General features: G+C 37.9%; 1 protein-coding gene across 1 annotated transcript in view; it reads left to right on the top strand.

Annotated features, from left to right (window-relative positions):
* Positions 1-25125, top strand: part of MTMR3 (myotubularin related protein 3) — a 140459-nt gene that overhangs the window by 9048 nt on the left and 106286 nt on the right. The gene's annotated exons all lie outside the window — the stretch shown is intronic.

Raw genomic sequence — 25125 nt, 5'->3', positions numbered from 1 at the left:
ATTCCTTTTACTACGTGTGTTCCTCCTACTGCCAACACTGATTGTGTGTGTGTGTGTGTGTGTGTGTGAGAGAGAGAGACAGAGAGAGAGAGATTTATATAGTAGGCTGCTCCTTAAGAAGGAAACATTAGTTTTTGGCTATATAATGGTTTTTTTTTTTTTTTTTAAGATTTTATTTATTTATTTGAGAGAGAGAGAATGAGAGACAGAGAGCATGAGAGGGAGGAGGGTCAGAGGGAGAAGCAGACTCCCTGCCGAGCAGGGAGCCCGATGCGGGACTCGATCCCGGGACTCCAGGATCATGACCTGAGCCGAAGGCAGTCGCTTAACCAACTGAGCCACCCAGGCGCCCTATATAATGGTTCTTGAAACATGGACTCAGTGGTTTCCATGGGGTGAATGAAAAGGAGCACATACGATTTCTCTGGTTTGTCTCATTCTCTCTGATTCCATGTATACATACATGGTTTTGGCTTAGAAAACACAAGATTAGTCTTCAAAAGAACTAGTATGTTATTTCCCTTTTCTGCTGTACTTAAAATCGTGTTTAGTAAGTGAACTAATACACTTTTATAAAAGAGAGCCTGGAAAGACAGGAATAGAAATATTAATCATGATTAATTTCTGGCTGGTGGGATAGTGTAACTGTTTTCTGCTTCATATTCTTCTGTAATTTCCCAATCTTCTATGAGCATGTATTGCTCTTATTAGGAAAAATGGCTATTTTAAAGTACATTTTGATGTTTTTAGTTTTCATTGGGTGTCTTAAGAGGGTTTAAGTTACAGTCACCAATGAGAAAGTGGGTGGTTAACTGGCTCCACTTCCTAAGCAGAGTGGCAGTTGTAGGAAGTGGTAGGGGAGGAATGGTGCAAGCAAGCATTTGAACTTTCATTGTAAACTCCACTGTGACTGAGACTGAGCTTTGATTACATTTAAACACAAGAAGACCTCCATCTAATTTTCTTCTTCCTGATGAGCTGATTGAGACTTAAGAATGTTGCCTTGAAAAGAAAAATCGGATTCTGTGAACCCTAAACACAGGACTCAACCTGAATTCCCAGTTCTCCTGCTGACTTGCCATGTGGACTTGAGCAAGTTCTATAGCTGTGTGTGTGTGTGTGTGTGTGTTTTAAATATTAAGTGGGATTATAGCAACTAAGAGGTGATAGGATTTTATACATGTAATTTGAACTGGAGGATATTTAGAATAATTACTTTTATTATGACAATGTAGTCTCATTGGGATTTTGGTGTTAATAACAGCTTAGAGTTGAGTCACTTTAAGTTTATATACTAGTGATATTTTAGGAAGATCTATGTAATATATCCTTTAGAGTTTAAGTGATTAGATAGAGCCTGTCAGCTTGTGTTTTTTTTCTGCACATTAAATGTTAGATTTTTGGGGTAAGGCATTTATAATTATCTACCCTTTATTTTTTTTAAAGAATAAGATTAAAGTTGAAGAGCAATCAAGGTAATAAATGTAGGTACTACTATAGGTTTATGGGGTTTTTCAGTTAGAAGTTTTATAGTAAAGAATAACAAGGTTGTGAAAAGAAAATACCCTATAGAAGTCTACAAAGCCCATTCTCCTCTGTTCTTAAATTCCATACCCTGCCTTTCCTTTTTTTAAAAGTAAAATTTAAATATTTCAAAAATTCAGAAAAATACAGAGAATGTCATGTACTTAATAGATGCTGATTTAGATTTAATAGATATTGACATCTTGTTAGATTTGCCTGAAAGGTTTATGTTTGTTTTTAAAATTTAAATATCATACAATTGGAGTCCCTTTTGCTCTCCTCCTAGATCCTGTTTCTGTTACCCAGAGGTTATCTATCTTTCTTAACCCATGCTCTTATATTCTTCCTATAGATGTATGTATTTAACTTGTAGTATTGTGTGTTTCAGATATGTATGGTACCTAAGTATATATGTTCTGCGATTTGAAAAGCTTGAAATTTATCTGTGTCAATATATATGTATTTACTTAATTTATTTAGTTGTGTGAATAGGGAAGTTTTAGTTCCCTGTTGATAGTTGTTTTCAATTAATATATAGATTTAAAGATTACCCTCTAATAGGATCATACTATCATGCTGATCTACAGTTTGCTTTTTTTCTCACAATAATAGTGTATTACATCTTACCCTATCATAAAATGTAGGTATACCCATTTTTAAGGACTGTTTTTTTTTTTTTTAATTTTAAGTTTATTTAAGTAATTTCTATACCCAATGTAGGGCTCAAACTCATGACCCTGAGGTCGAGTTGCATGCTCCACCAACTGAGCCAGCCAGGCACCCCCTATGTAGTTTTTTGTTTTTTTTAAACTTGATAGACACTATTATTTATCCTGGTCCCTTACTGATTGACATCTAGGGATTTTTTTTTTTAACCTCAAAAGTGCTGTCTGTAATGGATAGTGTACTTTATACTTTTGAACAACGGTCGGATTATTTCTACAGAAATAGTTCTGCAAAATAAATTCTTGGGGAATAGAATTGCATGTAATAAATATAGATGCCTTTATATTAAAGCTAAACCAATATGTATATTTGTAACTTTCTTATTCCTGGCCTGTTCATTTAGGTTTGTTCAAAATGGGTGCTACTTATGAGATGCTGAGAAGATAGTTTCCTAATATATAAACTAATATATTGGTAGAGGGGAGCCTGGCCAGCTCAGTGGGTAGAGTATGGGATTCTTGATCTCAGGGTCATGAGTTCAAATTCCATGTGGGGCATAGAGCCTCCTTAAAGAAAAAATTGTAGAGAGGAGGAAGAGTCCCAGCTTTATATAGGTAAGGGACATAAATCAGTGTTTGGGGAATGATTTTGATTTTTCTAGCTAAGACAGAAGATGGAGGATTCAAAGACAAGTTTGCAAAGTATGTTGGCTACAGATTGTTGAAATAAATAAGGTGTTTGAATATTCTTTTACTCTCTATACTGAGTCCTTTTGGACTTTTGAGATAAAAGGCAATTTTGGGGAAGATGTGTCTGATAGCAGTTGCATGATTAGGAGCAGGCGAAGATTGGAAAACAGTGAAGAATCTGTACTGTACACATAATTAGGTAATAAGGACCTGAATTAAGGTGGTGGCAAGGTGGTAATTGAGGTGGCTAGATTAAGATAGAAGATTGCTAGTTGACACCCTAAAGGAAATAGACAAACATTTGTGAACTAGTTGAATTGGAGGTAAGTAGCAATGATTCAGAGTTAATGGGTTTTGGGCCTTGGTGAATAGTGATAGTACAGAAATGTGGAATTGGGAGGAGGAGCTGGTTTTGGAAAAGGACTAAAATGAAATCCTTCCCACATTTAGCATTGAGGCCAGGGGATAAGTAAAAATGTCCTGCAGGAGCTTGGATATAGAGAATTTGAGGTAGGAAGAAAGGTAGGTTGGCCTCATCTAGATGAGATCTTGAACCTAGAAGAGCCAAAGATTGAGTATCACATTTAGGGGGGTGGGAGAAGAAGATAAAATTAAAACTGTTAAAATTAGGTTAATGAGGCATAGTGGAAGCAGAGAAGAGAGGATTTCTAAATTAAGTGATAATCAGTTAAGTTTGAGTGAAATGAGGGAAGCTGAGGGCTAAGGAAATAATTGGATTTGGTGATCCATGCTAGTCATTGATCATCATTTTCTTAGGTTAAGTTTTAGTATAGTAAAGGGCTAAAGGTGAGTGGGAGATGAGATCGCATTTATAGAACAGGTGCTGGTTCACTAGAACTTCTGATGATCCTTCCTGGTGTTCGATATCTGCACTGTTCAGTACATATTGAGCATTTGAAATTTGGCTAGTTTGACCAAGAAACTAAAAAAATTTTTTTTAAGTTCAGTTAAAAAAAGGACATTTAAATTAAGTATAGTTGACAGTTTAACTTAATTAGCCACATATGGTTAGTGGCTATCATGTTGGATAGCAGAGTATGGACTGAAACAGATGTAGATTAAACCATAGGAAGAGATCTCAGGATAAAATAGAGGCATTTAGTTATCTAAAACTTTTATTGCAGTGCTAGCAAAACGGTGTTGGAATTAGACATTCTAGTGCAAAACAGATTTTTACATTTTTACTCTTTGTGTTCAATGTTGGCAGTAATGGATAACTCTTTTCAAGGTATGAGAGCAACATTAAAGAATGTAATTTTATGGGGCGCCTGGGTGGCTCAGTCATTAAGCGTCTGCCTTCAGCAGCTCAGGTCAAGATCCCAGGGTCCTGGGATCGAGCCCGCATTGGACTCCCTGCTCAGCGGGAAGCCTGCGTCTCCCTCTCGCACTCCCCCTGCTTTGTGTTCCCTCTCTTGCTGTCTCTCACTCTGTCAAATAAATAAAATCTTTTAAAAATGTAATTTTAAGATAATTATGGTCTGAAATCTCTTCATGATTATTTTCCTGCCTCTTAAAAATGGTTACAATTCAAATTTTACTGATGAAAGAATAATATTTGAGACATTTTGGGTCTCTATTTTCTCCAACCAAAAGTAACTGAAAATAGCTTAGAAATTTCATTGGGACTTTAACTGTAGAGAGCAAATTGATGGTTACCAGAGGGGTGGTGGGTGGGGGCATGGGTGAAATAGGTGATGGGTTTTAAGGATTGTGCTTGAAATAAAAACTTAAAGAAAAATTCAGTTTTCAAGCAAAAAAAAAACAACAAAACTCATTGGGTAGAGAAGAAATACCAGCTATACTTGACTTTAAATAAATCAATATTTAGATTGAGAAGTGGTTTGCTTTGAGAATGATTTATGGTTTAAATTTGAACATTTGAATCTAAAACTAATGATGTAATGTATGGGGATTAACATAAGAATAAAAAAAAATTTGAACATTTGATAGTGTTGAGAGAATGTTTCTTACTATCTGGCTAACCTAAATGCTTTTTGTTTGCAAGAAGAAAAATTAAAAGTATATGTGAAAGAACCCATTCATAGGACAACATACTGTGTGATTCCATTTTTATAAAGTTTAAAAAACAGACAAAACTAAGAGATGGTAATTGAACTCAGAATAATGGTTATTTATCTTGGTGATGGGTGCAAGGTAGACTTTAGGGGTGCTGGTAATGTTCTGTGTCTTGATCTGGGTGATGATTTCATGGTTGTCTTCAGACAACTGTTTGAGAATCATTGAGTTTTATACTTAAGTGCACTTTTTTGTAGGTATATTATACCTCAGTTTTTAAAACTTTTACCCTCACAAAATTTTAGTAAACATAATCAGTTGAATTTGTCTCCCTTTAGCTTTTTTTTTAAACTTTTCTACTACTTCCTTTCATAAAGGAATACACTTAATGATGAAACATTTTACCTGTTTTTTAAGATTTTGTTTGACAGAGAGATAGCGAGAGCAGGAACACGAGCAGGGAGGAGTGGGAGAGGGAGAAGCAGGCTTCCCGCCGAGCAGGGAGCCCCATGCGGGGCTTGATTCCAGGACCCTGGGATCATGACCTGAGCTGAAGGCAGACGCTTAACGACTGAGCCACCCAGGCACCCCTGTTTGTTTTTTAAAGTAAGCTCCATGCCCAGTGTGGAACCCAACATGGGACCTAAATCCACAACCCCGAGATCAAGACCTGATCAAGACTTGATCTTGGCTAAAACCAAGAGTTGGACCCTTAACTGACTGAGGCACCCAGGCACCCCTTACCTTTTTCAATTATGATATAAAACAAACATACAGAGGAGTGCACAAACAAGTGTATAGCTTAATGGATTTTTAAAATGCATAAATTGGTGGGTTTTTTTTTTTTTTTTTTTTTTTTTTGGTATGTCATACCTTATCAGAAGGGAAGGAGTTGATGGAGGGCTAAAATATTTGGAGAGAACAAAGTTTGAGAAATCTCAGAACAGCAGATCCTTGTCTTGGCTTCGCCTTCATCTTACTGTCCTTTTGGGCAAGTCATTTAACTTATTTAGGCCTCAGATTTTTTTTTTTTTTTTTTAATTTGACAGCGAGAGTGTGCGAGCAAGCACGAACATGGGGAGCAGCAAGCAGAGGGAGAGGAAGAAGCCAGCTCCCCACTGAGCAGGGAGCCCGATGTGGGGCCTGATCCCAGGACTCTGGGATCATGACCTGAACCAAAGGCAGACGCTTGATGGACTGAGCCATCCAGGTGCCCCTGGGCTTCAGATTTTTCTGTATAACAGGGGTATTACTTAACATTCTTTGCAAGGTGACTTGGTGCAGTTCAGGTAAAATTATAGGAACGTAGAATGGTATCACTACATAGGTGTTTGGGGCATTGAATTTAGGTCTCTTACCTTACAGGGCAGAATTGTGATATACAAAGGTAAAATGATTTGTCCAAGGACACTCAGCTGGTGATTATTAATATTCATTTATATTCGCTTGAAACTTGCTGAGGCTTAAGTATATCAGGCACTGTTCTAAATGATTATATGTATATCAGTTCATTTAATTGTCTAGAATTATTCCCAGACATAGGTATAATTATTCTTTTACTGATGAGAAAATTGAGACAAATGAGGTTGAATAACTTGCCCAGGTAGTTGAGTTGTTGAGCCTGAGCTCTTAACCATTTTGCTGCACTGCCTAGTTAAGTGAAAGCCACTTAAAGATTTTAGGCAAATGTTAAGAACTTACAGTAATCTCTTGAAGTGAAATTTTGTTTTTTTTGAACCAAATTTAGGAGAGGAAACTCACTTATGACATCATGAATCTAGAAAAGATTGATGTTTATATATATATATATATATATATATGTATATATATTTTTGATGTTAATATTTATTGCTTGGGTTTTATTCCCTCCTTGACAAAGCTTATTTTCTTCTAACACTACTAGGATGTAAATAGTAGGTAGTTTTCTTAAAAAACTTAAAAAATTTTTCTTAAAAACCCCCAACGTGGGGCTGGAATTTACCACCCCAAGTTCAAGAGTCACATTCTCAGGGCACCTAGGTGGCTCGGTTGGGGCTTGAATTCACCACCCCAAGATCAAGAGTCATATTCTCGGGGTGCCTGGATAGCTCAGTTGATTGAGTGTCTGTCTTCAGCTCACATCATGATCCCAGGGTCCTGGGATAGAGCCCTGTGTCCGGCTCCCTGCTCAGCCAGGAGTTTGCTTCCTTCTCTCCCTCTGATCCCCCCCCCCCCCCGGCTTGTGCACATGCACTCTCATTCTCTCAGATGGATAAATAAAAAATTAAAAAAAAAAAAAAAGTCACATTCTCTACCGACTAAGCCAGCCAGGTGCCCTTAAATGTATATTTTTATGTATGTTTCTATATATTATATATATTTATATTATATATATTTATATAATATATATTTATATATATTATATATATTTATATATATTATGTATATAAACCCAGTCAATCTCTATATATATTTACTTTTTTAATCCTAAGGGAATTTATAACTACAAATATTATTTCAATTTCTAGGCAAAAATATTAATGGGAGTTTTCAAACTGGAGGCAGATCTAACAAAGTTTAGTGTACCTGCTTTGGTTGTTTAAGCAGCATCCGGTCCTGTTTTCGGAGCAGTAATTAAGATTCTACCACCTCCATGTTTTAGAAAAATTTTACAACTAAGGTATAATTTACATACAGTAAAACTCACCCTTTTTGAGTACAGTTCTGTGAATTTTGGAAACACATGTGATCACAGTGATGGAGATAGAATATAGTTCCATCATCTCAAGAGATTTTTCTCCTGGTCCTTTCTCGTCCACCCGTTTCCCCACTTCCCATCTCTGGCAAGTACTGATATGTTTTGTCATTATAGTTTGTCTTTTCAAGAATTCCATATAAATGGAATCATGCAGTATATAGCTTTTTGAGACTGGCTTCTTTAACACAATGCACTTTGACATATCCATATTTTGTGTAATAGTAATTTTTATTGCTGAGCAGCATTTCATTGTATTGGCGTAGCATAGTTTATTCATTCTCCAAGCTCATTTGGGTTGTTTCCAGTTTTTGGTGACTACAAAAAACTGCTATAAAAGTGTTTGTACACACATACATGTCCTTTTTTTTTGTTTTTAAGATTTTATTTTTAAGTACTCTTTACACCCAGTGTGGGGCTCATATTTACAACCCCAAGATCAAGAGTCCTAGGTTCCACCAACTCAGCCAGCAAGGTGCCCCATGCCCATGTATTTTTTTAGGGGGGAGGGGCAGAGGGAGAGGGCAGAGGGAGTGAGAGAATATTAAGCAGGCTCCACGCTCACTGTGAAGCATGAAGCGGGTCTCAATCTCACAACCCTGAGATCATGACCTGAGCCGAAATTGAGTTGGACTGAGTCACCCAGGCGCCCCATTCCATGTATTTTTTTTTAATGTTTTTTAAAAAATATGGTGCCCAGAACTTTTGTAACTTTACCGTGGAACCTGAAGAAGCTTATAATTTTCATAGAACATTGTAAATTGCTTATTAAACTTCATCCCCAAGAAAGCCCACTCTGGAATGAGAATAGTTTGTTATATAAATAATCTTGTAAACTGTAAATCATTAGACTTTAAGGAAGTAGGCAGACATACTTAGTCAATGGATAAATTTACTTATTTACTTATAAATTACAAAACTCCTTAGTGCATTATTTCATATTTTATGTCTTTTTTTTTTTTTTTAAAGATTTTTATTTATTTATTTGATAAAGAGAGACAGCGAGAGAGGGAACACAAGCAGGGGGAGTAGGAGAGGGAGAAGCAGGCTTCCTGCTGAGCAGGGAGCCTGATGCGGGGCTCGATCCCAGGACCCTGGGATCATGACCTGAGTCGAAGGCAGACGCTTAACCGACTGAGCCACCCAGGCGCCCCGATATTTTATGTCTTTAGTAGCTCTTGAATTGTGAATCCTTGACTTTGTTTTGTTCCGCTAAGTAGCAGAATGGTTATGTAATTGGTTATGAAAAGTTTATAAGTAAAACATGTTTAGCTACAGAGTTCCTGCTTCATCTCCTCCCCTCTTCCAAGATGGCTGGAGGTATTAATATTGGTAGTCATAGTTTCATGTGAACAAGACATAAAATTTATATTTTATGGCTTATGGTTGATTAGCTACTTAAATTATCCTCTTTGTTACTGGGTAATGAACTTTCTTTTTCTTGCAATTATGAGCTCAAGAGCGAGAAATGGGACCTTTTTACATTAGAAAAGAGATTGCAGGCAATTTTTGCAAGTTAATGTTTTGAGCTTCAAATTCTGACCCTGTAAAGGAGTACAGAAACCACAGGTGGTTTCATACTTTCAAGAATAGTATGTGTGTGTGTTTCTTTTGTTTAGTCTAGAATCTTAGCTTTAGACTTAAATCCTATGATTGAAGTACTTGGTGTACAGAGCTATAGATCTTCTTTCAGCAGTGTATATTTCTTCTAAGTTAAAATATTCAGAAAACTGAATATTGTGTTTAGAACTAAGAGATAGTGCATTTCCAATACCAATTTGTACGTGGTGATTTGATATTTCATTTGTGGGTTATCATGTTTCTAGCCTTTTCACATGGAAATACCTACCTGGAGATGTCCAATCTTGACAGTAATGGAGATTGCAAATTAATAGTTGGTTTTCTGTATGTGGTTTTGCTTGATAGGGACAAGACTTAGTTATTAGGCTTTTACTTTTTCTGGTACTACAATGTTGGTGATCCAAATCTAGAATTCCAGCATAAGGTTGCCAATATTAAAAACCTTGGAATATGGAAGTAACAACTATGGGTCCAGTATTACAAATAAGATTTTAATTAGCTGTATTAGTTGCACACTTAATTTTCATTGCTATCTGTGAAGTAGGCAGGGCAGGCCGTATTGTAACTCATACTTTACAAGTGAATAAATTGTGTTTCACAGCTGTCAGGACTTGTCTGAAGTTGCACTGCTAGTGAATAGCTGAACTAGAACCCAGATCTTCTGACATCACGTTGGATGCTCTTGGCACTATTGCAGTTTAGTATGGTGAAGGGTGAATAAGAGCTGAGGCTTGGGTTTGAATTGTGGTGCCACCACTAGTATCTCCCTCTGATCTTAGGCAAATTCCTTAACTTTTTTGTGCCTCCGATTTCTCAGTTTTAAAATGGGGATAATGATACTTGATGCTTTTGTGAGGATTAAGCAAGTGCTTATAACAGTAGCTAGCCAATAGTAAGCATTCCATATATGCTAGTTGCAGTTGCTGCTACTGTTACTACTACAGTGATAACAAGAACACTGCCTCTTTTACAGGGATCAGTGTTAGAGTTGAAAAAAGGTAAATGCAAGAATATTCAAAGATGATAGATTTAGATAGAGCCCAGGAAAATAAGTAGCAAGGGCAATCAATTTTGGTAGAAAGATGGGGAGTGTTGGGGGGTGTGTGTGTGTCTTTTAAGCATAGAAACAATTGGATATCTAAATACTAATAGATGAGGCAGTTAGAGCTTTAGGACAGGGCTGAGGAGGACTGTCAGTGCTGAGGAGGTAAATTTTTTAATCATCACAGATGATAGATGGGAAATTTCCAAGATTTAAATAACACCCAAGCTGTTGTCCTTTATTACATATGGTTCTTAGGGCTTTGTTACATAAGCAGTAAGAAGCTTACTATATACATTTTCCATTTTCAGTGGTTACACAGAATAATACAGATACTCAACATGTATCCTAGTATAAATAACAGGGAAATACATCTCCTTAAAATAAATTAGTGAATATTTCTTGAGGTCTTTTACCATGTGCATAAAACTCTTAAGGGCTAGGGAATTCTGAAGTATACATTAGAGGATGATGCCTTTTGGTGCTTGGGTCCTTCTATGTGGGTAGGGTACTTCCTTGGTATAAGATAATGTTCTTTCAAGCATTCTAAAATGAATGCAGGTTGTTTGAATTTACTATGTTGGGAGGGGATCTCTTGCCTTTACTGTAATAATGTTATATAAATTATATATTTTATATATTCTTAGTGTTTTTGAATTTGCAATTATTTTTTTAATTTTTTAAAAAGATTTTATTTATTCATTTGACAGAGAGCACAAGCAAGGGGAGCGGCAGACAGAGGGAGAGAGAAACAGGCTCCCTGCTGAGCAGGGAGCCCCGTGTGGGGCTTGATCCCAGGACCCTGGGATCGTGACCTGAGCTGAAAGATGCCCAACCGACTGAGCCACCCAGGCACCCCAATTATTACTGAATTTTATAAAGACTTATTTATTTTTAGAGAGAGAGAGAGTGCATGCAAGTAGGGGGAAGGGGCAGGGGGGGGGGGGAGAGAGAGAATCCCAAACAGACTCCATGCTGGGTGGAGCCTGATGCTGGGCTTGATCCCAGGACTCTGAGATCACAATCTGAGCCGAAACCAAGAGACAGACGCTCAACTGACTACGCCACCCAGGTGCTCCTGAATTTGCAATTATTATTGTATACTTAGATCTTTTCTCCTGTGGGTATTAAAACAACTTTTATGGGTTTTATGGGTGCATGTTTTAAATTTATACACTAAAATTCTGCATAAGCACATTTTAAATTATGATAAGTCTCGTAAACCTGTAAATCTGTATATATTAGCTTTTTTTCCAGAGTCGTCATGTATTCTTTTATTGACAAACTTGAAATGAGCTCTGAGCATCTTATGAGTAGATTCATCCTGAACATTTGCTCTCATGTCAGTTTTTAAAGTTCATGGGAAAAACTTTGATGTTTTCTAAAGAAAACCATACGTGAATATTTATCTTACTTTGTATATCCTGAAAGTGGGTGTTATTATTGTCCAGTATTTTCTTCAGAGCTAGGAGTTTTCCCATTCTTGCTCTGTGGAACTAGTTAGTTGTACTGCATATACTATTCCTCTGTTGCCAACAGTGTTTTCCCTTCTCAAAACTAAGAATTATACTTTTTTTTTTTTAATTAATGGGTTCCTCTAAAAAGATAGAATGGAATAGATTTTTTTCCCTTCAGAGATATTTGATGAGAATTTCAGAGAATTCTTGGGTATCAAGTTTTTATTAACTTCAAAATTCTTCAGCTCATTTACCTGATACATAAAAGATAAGATGACTTTTCCTTCCTCAAGGACATGAGAACTTTTATATGTACCCATCTGCATAAAATCTACTTAAAAATATCAGGAGATTTTACAGTACATCTTTGGACTCTTGCATGTAAGATACTTTTTTTTTTAAACTATGATTCTATGAAAACTCCTTTGTATTACTCATCCCTTTTCTTACTAAAACATGTGAGTGGCTTGCTTGGATATGTACCTGTGTCCTTTCTTTGATAAACACTTTGAGGGATTCTTTTGAAATTGTGTTGTGTCCACCATATCAACTCTACAGAAATATGGTTTCATGATTAACTCAACAAAAAGCACATTGGCAGCAGTCCAGAAGCTGACTCATCAAGGAGTAATGATAGACACTTTGAAGAGAATGGCCTATCCCAGGGTCCTATTTCAGAGCTTCATGCTATGATTACATCGGTGAAAGGCAGCCAAGAAATCAAGATGAGATCTTGCTTGTACCTCCTGGGGATAATGGTAGGAAGGACTTAAGTAGTAGGATGCAAGTAAGATTTTTTCCTAACAATCTTGTAAAACGTGGGGACAGAAACCAGGTGAGGATTCAGAATGCTGGTGACCTTTGTGGTGCTGCAGTGGCATTTCCTTTTTGGGCCTGGATGAAAATAGTCTTGTAGTGACTAAGGGTTAACTCAAGGAGCTCAATGCCATATCAGTTTTCTAGAGCCCAGGGAATATACTTAGCTCACTAGTAAGCACAAGTATCATGTTCATGTCAGACACTGTAGCTACTGTTTTCTATTTGAACAGACCAGAAGAAACCAAAGCAAGACCAGAATCAGTTCAGTTTTGAGGAACAGACCCTTTTTGCTTACTAGTACTACACATTTCAGAAGTAAAAATACTGTGAAAGTAGACTTGCTTCAGAACTGTGAAATACCAATTCTGATTGTTTTTGTGGATTAGAATGATTGCAATTCCATTTCTAAATCCAGTTTCATAGCCTTAAGTTTTTTCTGGGTGACAAATTAATCCTCTGTAATCACTACCAAAGATCACTTAATTGTTACTGTGGAAATAGCATTATGTCCTTTTCATGTTCTTAACCAACTGAGCCACCCAGGCGCCCTGTCCTTTTCATGTTCTTGAAGGTTGTCTCTCAGATAAGAAAACACCTTAATAATCTGAAAATATTTTTGAGATATAGCTAAGTGAATATGCCATGATGATAGACTGACCCATTTTTGATTATTGTAGTACTTTCTATTTCTCAATAAACATTGTTGCACATGGTGGTTCTTTCCTATGGAATATTATGAAAGATTGCGATGAGGAATTTGCTACATTCTTTCAAGCATAGTATTTAGGAATGAAAAATTAGTATTCCAAGTGCTGTCATTTTGTATGATTTTTCTCCAGAATGTGCCTCTCAAAAGTTAAAAGTGCTTTTCTTTTCTTTCTTTCTTTTTTTAAGTTTATTTTTTTTTTAGTAATCTCTATACCCAGCGTGGAGCTGGAACTCATGACTCCGGAGATCAAGTTGCATGCTCTTCCAGCTGAGCCAGCCTGGTGCCTCTAAAAGTGTTTTTCTTTAAGAAATATGTTACTTTGTGATATTTTTGTATAGTTTGAGAATATAGATATTTTACCCCCCAGTGATCTGGGCCTGGTTTCATGGCACTGAGAGAAAAAACAAACAACTTAGTTTCTCTTAGTCTATGCTACTGTTCTGCCTTTTTGGAATGGAGTACTTTGATATTGGCCATTTTGTTTTTGAATTGGCCTTACATGTGCTAGTCCTGCTTAATTTCTTACATGGTTTAAACTTGCATGTGTAAATTATTTATTAGCCAGCTTTAGGACTTGGACAAGTTACAAGTTACCTTATCTCTTTGTGCCTTAGTTTCCCCCTTTGTAAAATGGGATGATACCTTGTAGGGTTGTTTTAAGTGGTCTGTGTTGTGTTGGCTATTACCATTATTATACATAAGAGCATTGACTTCTCCCATACACTATTTGCAGCTCTCTTTTTTTGTAAAATTTTCAGAGGCAATATGACTCAGAATCTAATAGAACTTTTTTTCAAGGAATAATAAACATTTGTATTTAATTCTTTATCATAAATAGCTATAGGGGTGCCTGGGTGGCTCGGTTGTTGGGCATCTGCCTTCGGCTTGGGTCAGGATCCCAGGGTCCTGGGATTGAGCCCCGCATCGGGCTCCCTGCTCCGTGGGAAGCCTGCTTCTCCCTCTCCCGCTCCCCCCTTTGTGTTCCCTCTCTCGTTGTGTCTCTTCCTGTCAAATCTTTAAAAAAAAATAACTATAATAACTATAAATTTGCTACTTGTTGAAAAATAGTGTTATTTTATTCCCTCAGGTTGAGCTTTGAAAGATAAAAAATTAGTAGAAAGTGAGCCCTCTGTGTCTTAGAGGTGCCTGGATACTACTAAATGTAGGTCATTGTTTGAATTGAATTCTGAGTGTACATGCAGTTATGTAGAACAAAATCAGCTTGCATGGGACTGGAAGTACTGGAAAGATAAAACTAGTTGGTAGCAAACTGTCAGTTAAATTGAGTGATGGATCAGCAAAGAATTTGGGACTGCTGGGTTTTAGTTATAACACCCAATTGTTTTGAAATGATTAACTTTGAAACAAAGTAATTTAAAACTTAGATATGCCAGAAAATTTGAGATTCCTTTCCACTTAAAAAATGTCTTTTAAAGAAGGAGGCATTTCTGCAGAGAGATTTAGCTTCCCAAGTGTTGTAGGAATCTCAGCCATTGCTGTGGTAATTATGATTGCCCCGAATGTGGGTCTCATGTTATCCTTTAGTTTCGATTTGTGCCATCACTGAATGAATTTTTAAAATAAGATTGCTCTGTTTCTTGATAAACTATCATATGTAAGCCCATTAAATTGAACTTTTCCCTTTTTTTCCCCATCATAGGACTTACTGTAATTTTAGGTCAGTAGTTCAGTTCCGAGTGTTAGATTTCCTTATTTTTTCCTTATTATTTTTTTTTGGGGGGGGGTTATATTTGGAGGCTTATTACTGATTCTTAGGTTGTATCCTTAAATCAATTTTTTGGACATTAGGGACTCCCCCAACACTTTATTATATATACTAGCAAAAGGAATAGGGTATTCATTGTGTTTTTGAGATCTTGTATTTAATTCATGGAATCAGAATAATTTATAGATAGTAGCTAGTCATTGCTTTTAATTTATTCAGCAAGATATCTCAGTCCTCATTTTCTGGTGTCTTAAGGTTGAACATGTGTAGCAGGTCTGGCCAGTTTTTTGTCTGTCCCTCTTGAGTACTGATTGGCATTTGATCCAAAGGGCCAATAGGCATACTTGACTGGTATTGATAACAGATGACAGGAGCAAGCTGTCAGTTTTCTTCTGGGCTTGTGAAGTTAGGAAGCTAGCAGGAGGCAGGAGGTCTGTCTACAGTGGGAGAGAATGAGGCCAAATGAGTAAAGAGGAGTGTGAGATAGATGGATCTGGTGGCGCTGAGCCTTTGAGGCCTTACTGCCTGAAGTTCATTCTTTGTTTCAGTATCCTGTGAGCCAGTCAGTTCTGATTTTGTTAGCTTGGTTTTCTTTCACTTAACAATTGAGAGTTCTGACTAATAATATCTAGTATTAGTCTAATACTGTTTCTACAGTGACTTTCTAAGTATTTAAAGATAGTTTGGACTTCAGTTTCAGGGTAAATGTTTAAGATACATGGATAAACTCAGCCCATAGTGGAGTGAAAATAAGTATCTTTCCATTTGCAGTGGGGTCTTTGCTTAGAGTGAAACGTGTTTAAAATGGATATGGAATGGATCAGTATTCTTTTCCAACCACTAATACCTATACAGTGTAGAAGTTTCCTTTATTTAAAGAGATTATCACCATAATAAATAGAAGAGCAAAGATATTGGGGCACCTGGGTGGCTCAGTCTTTAAGCGTCTGCCTTCGGCTTGGGTCCTGGTCCCAGGGTCCTGGGATCGAGCCCCACATTGGGCTCCCTGCTCAGTGGGAAGCCTGCTTCTCCCTCTCCCACTCCCCCTGCTTGTGTTCCCTCTCTCGCTGTGTCTCTCTCTGTCAAATAAATAAATAAAATCTTTAAAAAAAAAAAAAGAGCAAAGATATGAAGTCAGATTATAATAATCATTGCACTGATTAGGCATAAATATCCTCTTTAGTGTTTTGTCACAAAGAAGGTATAGTAAGGTAGATGTGATTAATGAGGTATCAAGAGCAGCTTTCTCGTCTTCCTTTTTAATAAGCTGTTGGCATTATGTAGTGTTACAAAATTTGGTTCTTTTGTAATGTGACTGTAATTGCTTGCGTGTAACACAGGTGAAAATGAAAGGTGAGTACTCAGAACTTTCTTTCAGAATTGTTCTTTTGGAAGCCTTTGATTAATGGAATTAGTGGGTAAGAGCTGCAGTGAACATGAAGAACTTTAAAATATTCCAGTCCCAAAATAAACTTGACCATTGGCAAGAGCTTGGTAAGCCAAGTGTTTGAGATGTCTGTGCTGCACTTTTAATTTGTTTTAGCTGGCTTGCTCTGTGTAACTTGAAACTTCCTTTAAGGCTTCACTGTGGGTTAAATGCAGTACATGGAGCTCCATCAGAAGGGACTTAGTTGTACAAATCTCTTGGTCATCCCTAAAGCATACATTCTGAGTTTAGATTTCAGTGAAATGGTCTGTACCCCCAAACATGGTTCCACTAGTTACTAAGGGTACTTAACTCTAAGATTTAGAAAAATACTTGCTTTATTCAGAGCACATGTGTATATTTCTGATTTTTTTTTGCTGCCATGGGGAAAAGATTAGCTTTATTGAGGCATAATTTGCATAAAATAAAATTTACCCATCGTTAATTATGTAATTTGAGTTTTTATAAATGTAAAAAGTCATATAGCCACTCATATTTGTCACCTCAAAAAGGGCACCCCTTGCGCCCTTAAAGGTCACTCCCCTTCTCCTATCCCTATCTCTGGCAGTTACTGATCACTTTCTGTAACTATAGTTTTGCCTTTTCCCCTAAAATGTCATATAAATAGAATCACACAGTATGTACTATTTTGTGAATGCCCTCTTTCACTTAGCATAAAGCTTTTGAGATTCATCCCTGTTATTAAAAGAAGTAGTAGGTTCTATTTATTTATTTATTAAGATTTTATTTATTAATTTGACAGAGACACACAGGGAGAGAGGGAACACAAGCAGGGGGAGTGGGAGAGGGAGAAGCAGGCTCCCCACCAAGCAGGGAGCCCGATGTGGGCCTTGATCCCAGGACCCCGGGATCATGACCCAAGCCGAAGGCAGACGCTTAACAACTGAGCCACCCAGGTGCCCCTCTATTTAATTGCTAAGTAGTATTCCATTGGATATTCCACAATTTCTTTATTCTCTAGTTGATGGATATTTAGGTTTCTAGTTTTTGGCTGTTATGGTAAAGCTCTTATGAATATGTGCATAGAGGTCTTTGTATGGGTATGTGTTTTCATTTCTCTAGGTTAAATACCTAGGGAGCGGAAATTGCAGGATTGTATAGTAAATGTATGCTTGTAACTTTATAAAAAACTGCCAAACTATTTTCCCAAGTGACTATACTGCTTCACATTCCCATCACCAGTGTATGAGAATTCCAGGAGCTCAGCATCCTTTTTTTTTTTTTTTTTAATTTTTTTATTAACATGTGATGTATTATTTGTTTCAGGGGTACAGGTCCGTGATTCATCAGTCTTACACAATTCACTGTGCTCACCATAGTACATACCCTCCCCAATGTCCATCACCCAGCTACCGCATCCCTCCCACCTCCCTCCACTCCAGCAACCCTCAGTTTGTTACCTGAGATTAAGTCTCTTATGGTTTGTCTCCCTCTCTGGTTTTGTCTTGTTTCATTTTTCCCTCCCTTCCCCTATGATCCTCTGTCTTGTTTCTCAAATTCCTCATATCAGTGAGATCATAGGATACTTACCTTTCTATGATTGACTTATTTCGCTTAGCGTAATACCCTCTAATTCCATACACGTCATTGCAAATGGCAAGATTTCATTTTTTTGATGGCTGCATAATATTCCATTGTATTATATACCACATCTTCTTCTTCTTTTTTTTTTTTTATTCATGAGAGACAGAGCGAGAGAGAAAGGCAGAGGGAGAAGCAGGCTCCCAAGGAGCAGGGAGCCCGATGCGGGACTCGATCCCAGGACCCTGAGATCATGACCTGAGCCGAAGGCAGACGCTTAACCATCTGAGCCACCCAGGCGCCCCTATACCACATCTTCTTTATCCATTCATCTGTTGATGGACATCTAGGCTCTTTCCATAGTTTGGCTATTGTGGACATTGCAGTGCATGTGCCCCTTTGGATCACTATTTGTATCTTTGGGGTAAATACCCAGTAGTGCAGTTGCTGGGTTGGAGGGTACCTCTATTTTCAACTTCTGAGGAACCGCCATACTGTTTTCTGGAGTGGCTGCACCAGCTTAAATCCCCACCACGAGTGTAGGAGGGTTCCACATCCTCGCCAACATCTGTTGTTTCCTGACTTGTTAATTTTAGCCATTCTGACTGGTGTGAGGTATCTCATTGAGATTTTGATTTGTATTTCCCTGATGCCGAGTGATGTTGAGCACTTTTTCATGTGTCTGTTGGCCATTGGGATGTCTTCTTTGCAGAAATGTCTGTTCGTGTCTTCTCCCCATTTCTTGATTGGATTATTTGTTCTCTGGGTGTTGAGTTTGGTAAGTTTTTTTTTTTTAAAGATTTTATTTATTTATTTGAGAGAGAGAGAATGAGAGAGAGCACATGAGAGGGGGGAGGGGCAGAGGGAGAAGCAGACTCCCTGCCGAGCAGGGAGTCCGATGCGGGACTTGATCCTGGGACTCCAGGGTCATGACCCGAGCCGAAGGCAGTCGCTTAACCAACTGAGCCACCCAGGTGCCCTGAGTTTGGTAAGTTCTTTATAGATTTTGGATACTAGCCCTTTATCTGATATGTCATTTGTAAATGCCTTCTGCCATTCTGTCGGTTGTCTTTTGGTTTTGTTGGTCTTTTGGTTTTGTTGACTGTTTCCTTTGCTGTGCAAAAGCTTTTTATCTTGATGAAGTCCCAATAGTTCATTTTTGTCCTTGCTTCCCTTGCCTTTGGCAATGTTTCTAGGAAGAAGTTGCTGCAGCTGAGGTCCAAGAGGTTGCTGCCTGTGTTCTCAAGGATTTTGATGGATTCCTGTCTCTCATTTAGGTCTTTCATCCATTTTGAGTCTATTTTTGTGGGTGGAGTAAGGAAATGGTCCAGTTTCATTCTTCTGCGTGTGGCTGTCCAATTTTCCCAACACCATTTGTTGAAGAGACTGTCTTTTTTCCATTGGACATTCTTTCCTGCTTTGTCAAAGATTAGTTGACCATAGAGTTGAGGGTCCATTTCTGGGCTCTCTGTTCTATTCCATTGATCTATGTGTCTGTTTTTGTGCCAGTACCATGCTGTCTTGAGGATGACAGCTTTGTAATAGAGCTTGAAGTCTGGAATTGTGATGCCACCAGCTTTGCTTTTCTTTTTCAACATTCCTCTGGCTATTCGGGGTCTTTTCTGGTTCTATACAAATTTTAGGATTTGTTCCATTTCTTTGAAAAAAGTTGATGGTATTTTGATAGGGATTGTATTAAATGTGTAGATTGCTCTAGGTAGCGTAGACATTTTCACAATATTTGTTCTTCCAATCCATGAGCATGGAACGTATTTCCATTTCTTTGTGTCTTCCTCAATTTCTTTCATGAGTATTCTATAGTTTTCTGAGTACAGATTCTTTGCCTCTTTGGTTAGATTATTTCTAGATTTTTCTTATGGTTTTTGGGGCAATTGTAAATGGGATTGACTCCTTAATTTCTCTTTCTTCTGTCTTGTTGTTGGTGTGTAGAAATGTAACTTATTTCTGTGCATTGATTTTATATCCTGCCACTTTACTGAATTCCTCTATGAGTTCTAGCAGTTTTGGGGTAGAGTCTTCTGGGTTTTCCACATAAAGTATCCTATCATCTGCAAATAGTGAGAGTTTCACTTCTTCTTTGCTGATTCGGATGCCTTTTATTTCTTTCTGTTGTCTGATTGCTGAGGCTAGGACTTCTAGTACTGTGTTGAATAGCAGTGGTGATAGTGGACATCCCTGCCGTGTTCCTGACCTTAGGGGAAAAGCTCTCAGTTTTTCCCCATTGAGGATGATATTTGCTGTGGGTTTTTCATAGATGGCTTTTATGATATTGAGGTATGTACCCTCTATCCCTACACTGTGAAGACTTTTAATCAAGAAAGGATGCTGTACTTTGTCAAATGCTTTTTCTGCATCTATGGAGAGGATCATATGGTTCTTGTTCTTTTATTAACGTATTGTATCACATTGATTTGCAGATGTTGAACCAACCTTGCAGCCCAGGGATAAATCCCACTTGGTCGTGGTGAATAATCCTTTTAATGTACTGTTGGATCCTATTGGCTAGTATTTTGGTGAGAACTTTTGCATCCATGTTCATCAGGGATATTGGTCTGTAGTTTTCCTTTTTGATGGGGTCTTTGGTTTTGGGATCAAGGTAATGCTGGCCTCATAAAATGAGTTTGGAAGTTTTCCTTCCATTTCTATTTTTTGGAACAGTGTCAGAAGAATAGGTATTAATTCTTCTTTAAATGTTTGGTAGAATTCCCCTGGGGAGCCTTCTGGCCCTGGGCTCTTGTTTGTTGGGAGATTTTTGATGACTGCTTCAATTTCCTTACTGGTTATTGGGTCTGTTCAGGTTTTCTATTTCTTCCTGGTTCAGTTTTGGTAGTTTATACGTCTCTAGGAATGCATCCATTTCTTCCAGATTATCTAATTTGCTGGCATATAGTTGCTCATAATATGTTCTTATAATTGTTTGTATTTCTTTGGTGTTGGTTGTGACCGCTCCTCTTTCATTCATGATTTATTTGGGTCCTTTCTCTTTTCTTTTTGATAAGTCTGGCCAGGGGTTTATCAGTCTTACTAATTCTTTCAAAGAACCAGGAGCTCAGCATCCTTAACACTTAGTATTGTCAGTCTTTTTATTAGTTTTAGCCATTCTTGGTGGGTCTGTAGTGATACCTTATTGTGGTTTTATTTTGTAATTTCTATATGATTGTCTTTTTATGTGCTTATTTGTCATTCATTTATTTTCTTCATTGAAGTATCCCTTTCAAATCTTTTGCCCGTTAAAAAAAATTAGGTTGTTTTTTGTTTACTGTTGCAAGAATTCTTCATATACTGTGGATATGAGTCCTTGATCACAGGGTTTTGCAAATCACACGTTTTATAAATATGTTCTTGCAGTTTGTGGTTTGCCTTTTCATTTCCTTAACAGTATCTTGCAAAGATTGAGAAACTTTTATGAAGTCTAAGTTACGGTTTACTTTTTCCTTTATTATTAATGCCCTTTATAGCTATTTAAGGAGTCTTCTCTAAACCTAAGCTCACTAATATTTACTTAAATTTTCTTCAGGAATTTTTATAGTTTTATGTTCTGCATTTAGGTCTGTGAAGCACTTCAAGGTAAAATCTGTTTAATGAATGAGGTAAGGGTTGAGGTTCATCTTTTTGTATATGGTTATCTAAATTTTTCTCAAATGCCTTAGCTGCATTCCACAAATTGACATATTGTGTACTTCCATTTAGTCTGAAATATTCCAATTTCTTTCTGGCTATGGGTTATTTAGATATGTATTGTTCAATTAACAAGTATTTGGGGTTGTTTGAGATATTGTTACGGATTTCTAATTTAATATTTGAATAGAGAACAGACTATAAGATTTCAGTCTTTTGAATTTTGAGATTTTTTTTGTGGGAGGGCATATCATAGTGAATATTCTATGTGTCCTAGGAAAGAAGGTTTATCTTGCAGGTAGATATCAATTATTGGTTGGTAGTATCATTAGAGTCTTTTTTTTTTTAAGATTGATTTATTTGAGAACGATAGAGAGCAAGAGCGCTCGAGAGCCAGTGGTGGGGGCAGAGGGATAGAGAATCTCAAGCAGATTCCCCACTGAGTGCAGAGCCCGATGCAGGGTTTGATCCCAGATCATGACCTGGGCTGAAATCAAGAGTTGGATGCTTAACTGACTGAGCCACCTAGGCACCCCTTATTAGAGTCTTTTTTTTTTAAGATTTATTTATTTATTTGACAGAGAGAGATAGCGAGAGCAGGAACACAAGCAGGGGGAGTGGGAGAGGCAGAAGCAGGCTTCCTGCGGAGCAGGCGCCCCTAGAATCTTTTATATATGTATATATCTTTTGTCGATTTGTTCTATTACTGAAAGAGGAGTGCTGAAATCTCAAGCTGCAATTGGGGATTCATCTGTCAGTTTTTACCTCATATATTGTGAAGATCTGTTTATTTGTTTTAAGATTTTATTTATGGGGTACCTGGGCAGCTGAGTCGGTTAAGCATCTGCCTTCGGCTCAGGTCATGATCCCAGGGTCCTGGGATCGAGTCCTACGTCAGGCTCCCTGCTCAGCGGGGAGCCTGCTTCTCCCTCTCACTCTGCCATTCCCCCTGCTTCTTAAAAATCTTAAAAATGATTTTATTTACTTGAGATAAAGCAAGAGAGAGTGAGCATGAGCTGGTGGGGAAGGGTCAGAGGTAGAGGGAGAAGCAGACTCTCCCACTGAGCAGGGAGCCTGATGCAGGGCTTGATCCCAGGACCCTGGGATCATGACCTGAGCTGAAGGCAGACACTTAACTGGCTGAGCCTCCCAGGTGTCCCTTGAAGGTCTGTTTTTAGTTGCATACATATTTTAGGATTGTTAGGTCTTCTCAGTAAATTTACCCTTTAATCATAAACGACTTGTCCCATTTTATCTTGGTAATATTTGCTATCTCCAGGACCTCTTTGTCTGATATGAATATAGTTCTTGTAGCTTTTCTATGACTAGTATTTGCATGGTGTGTCTTTTTCATTCCTTTTATATTCAGCTTATGTCTTTATATTTACAGTGTATTTCTTATAGTTAGCATATAATTAGGTCTTTTTTTTTTTTTTTTAAGATTTTATTTTTAAGTAATCTCTGTACCCAACGTGGGACTCAAACTCATAACCACAAGATCAAGAGTCCCATGCTCCATCAACTGAGCCAGCCAGGTACCCTATAGGCCTTGATTTTTAAATTTGGTTTGACAATCTCTGCCTTTTAACTAGTGTCTTTACAAAGATCCATTAACATTTAATGTAAATATTGATATGGTTAGGTTTAAGTCTGCCATCTTGCATTTGTTTTGAATTGTGGGTATCCACTTGGACCTACAAGATTATTGAGGTATAGTTGATACATAGTGTTACATTAATTTCAGATGGAATCTAAGATTATTTTAAACTGACAGTATTTGATATACAATAGATGCAGAAGCCCTTTTGGAGCTTCTGTTATCTCTCTAAAAGCAGAAACTTGGGAGTGAGTCTTCCGTGAATCCCCTTCCGAAGGAATTTTCATGGCCATAAAGAAAAAAAAAAATGAGTAAGACCACTCACCCCTGCATAAACAGACATTATCACAAATTTGCTTATCTTCTGTTTATTCCTCTAGAAACCCATTTGTTCTTCCTAAAGGAGCCTTTCAACTCCTCCCTCGCCTAATAAATTAAGTATATAAGGCCCCATCTTCAGCTGTTTAGAAAGTCACAACTTTTGTGTGTTCATATATATATGAATAAACTTTGCCCTCCTCCCATCATTTTCAGTTTAATTTGCAGGCCTCCAGTATTGAACTAAAGAGCAGAGGAAAAGTTGTTCCTCCCTGATGCTATTCATCTATTCTTCTTTTTTTAATTACAAAAAATATTTTTTTAAAGTAATCTCTGCACCCAGCATGGGCCTCAAACTCATGATCCTGAGATCAAGAGTTGCATGCTCCACTGACAGAGCCAGCCAGGCACCCCCCCAATCTCATCTATTCTTAATTTTTTCTTTTCTTGCCATTTTTTGGATTGTTTTGTGATACTTACTTTATCTCCTACATTAGTATATTAACTGTACTTATTTATTTCCGTAGCTGCTGTAGGGTGTATAGTAAGCCCTTTTAACTTACCATGGTCTACTTTTAAATAATAATATACTACTTGATGTATAACGTAAGAGTCCTATGGTAGTATATCTCCATTTTCCCTCTTAGTCTTTGTGCTATTTGTCATTTTACTATGAGATATGTTATAAAACCCATAATTCAGTGTTATATTTGCTTTAATTTTTTTTTTTTTAAAGATCTTTATTTATTTGTCAGAGAGAGAAGACAAGCAGGGGGACCGGCAGGCAGAGGGAGAAGCAGGCTCCCCACTGAGCAAGGAGCCTGATGCGGGACTTGATCCCAGGACCCTAGGATCATGACCTGAGCCGAAAGCAAATGCTTAACTAACTGAGCCTCCCAGGCGTCCCTATATTTGCTTTAAAAAGCTATCTTTTAAAGAGGAAAAGTTATTTTATATTCAAATTCTTTGACTTGTTTTTATTTTTTTATTTTTATTTTTATTTTTTTTTAGAAAAGTCTCTTTTAAGTTTTTAAATTAAAATTTCACCCTTGGGAGATGATTGATCTGGGAAGTAAATCCAAGGCAAGCTCTCCACTCTGTCGGGTGGGACACACAGTGGGAGAGGCAGGGTGGCCGAGGAGGATCAGGACCCCTGCTAGGCAGAGCCTGAGTCTCTGGCCCAAGCCAGCTCTTTAGTTCTGCCAAGCCCCGCACATCTGGCTGGCAACGGGTGACACCAGAAGAGACCCGGAGCTGCAGGGCCCCTGAGGAGCCAGCCACGGAAGTCCAGTTAGGGAGAGCTCGGATGGCAAGGGGCCTCCACACCTTCGGCCAACGGGCGCTTCAGGGAGCCCCTGCTGTGGAACTCCTTGAGTGGATCCACGGTGGTCCTCGATTCCCGAAGGCGTGACCTCCCAGAGGCAGCTAGCAGACCCCTCATGACTGCAGGATCACCCCACCTGGCTTCCAAGCACCTGTCCTGGGATGAGGGGTGGAGGGAAGGGGTGCTGGCCCAAGGGGATGCTGTGGTCCTTCCCTGCTGACCCCAAGACCTCGGTCAGCCAGCCCCATTCTCACATACATTAGTTATATTTATATTTTCATATATATTATAGTTA

The sequence above is a fragment of the Neomonachus schauinslandi genome, chromosome 14 (genome assembly GCF_002201575.2).
Source record: "Neomonachus schauinslandi chromosome 14, ASM220157v2, whole genome shotgun sequence".
Lineage (NCBI taxonomy): Eukaryota > Metazoa > Chordata > Mammalia > Carnivora > Phocidae > Neomonachus > Neomonachus schauinslandi.
Note: the sequence above shows the minus strand (reverse complement) of the source record. Positions and strands in the feature narration are given on the sequence as shown.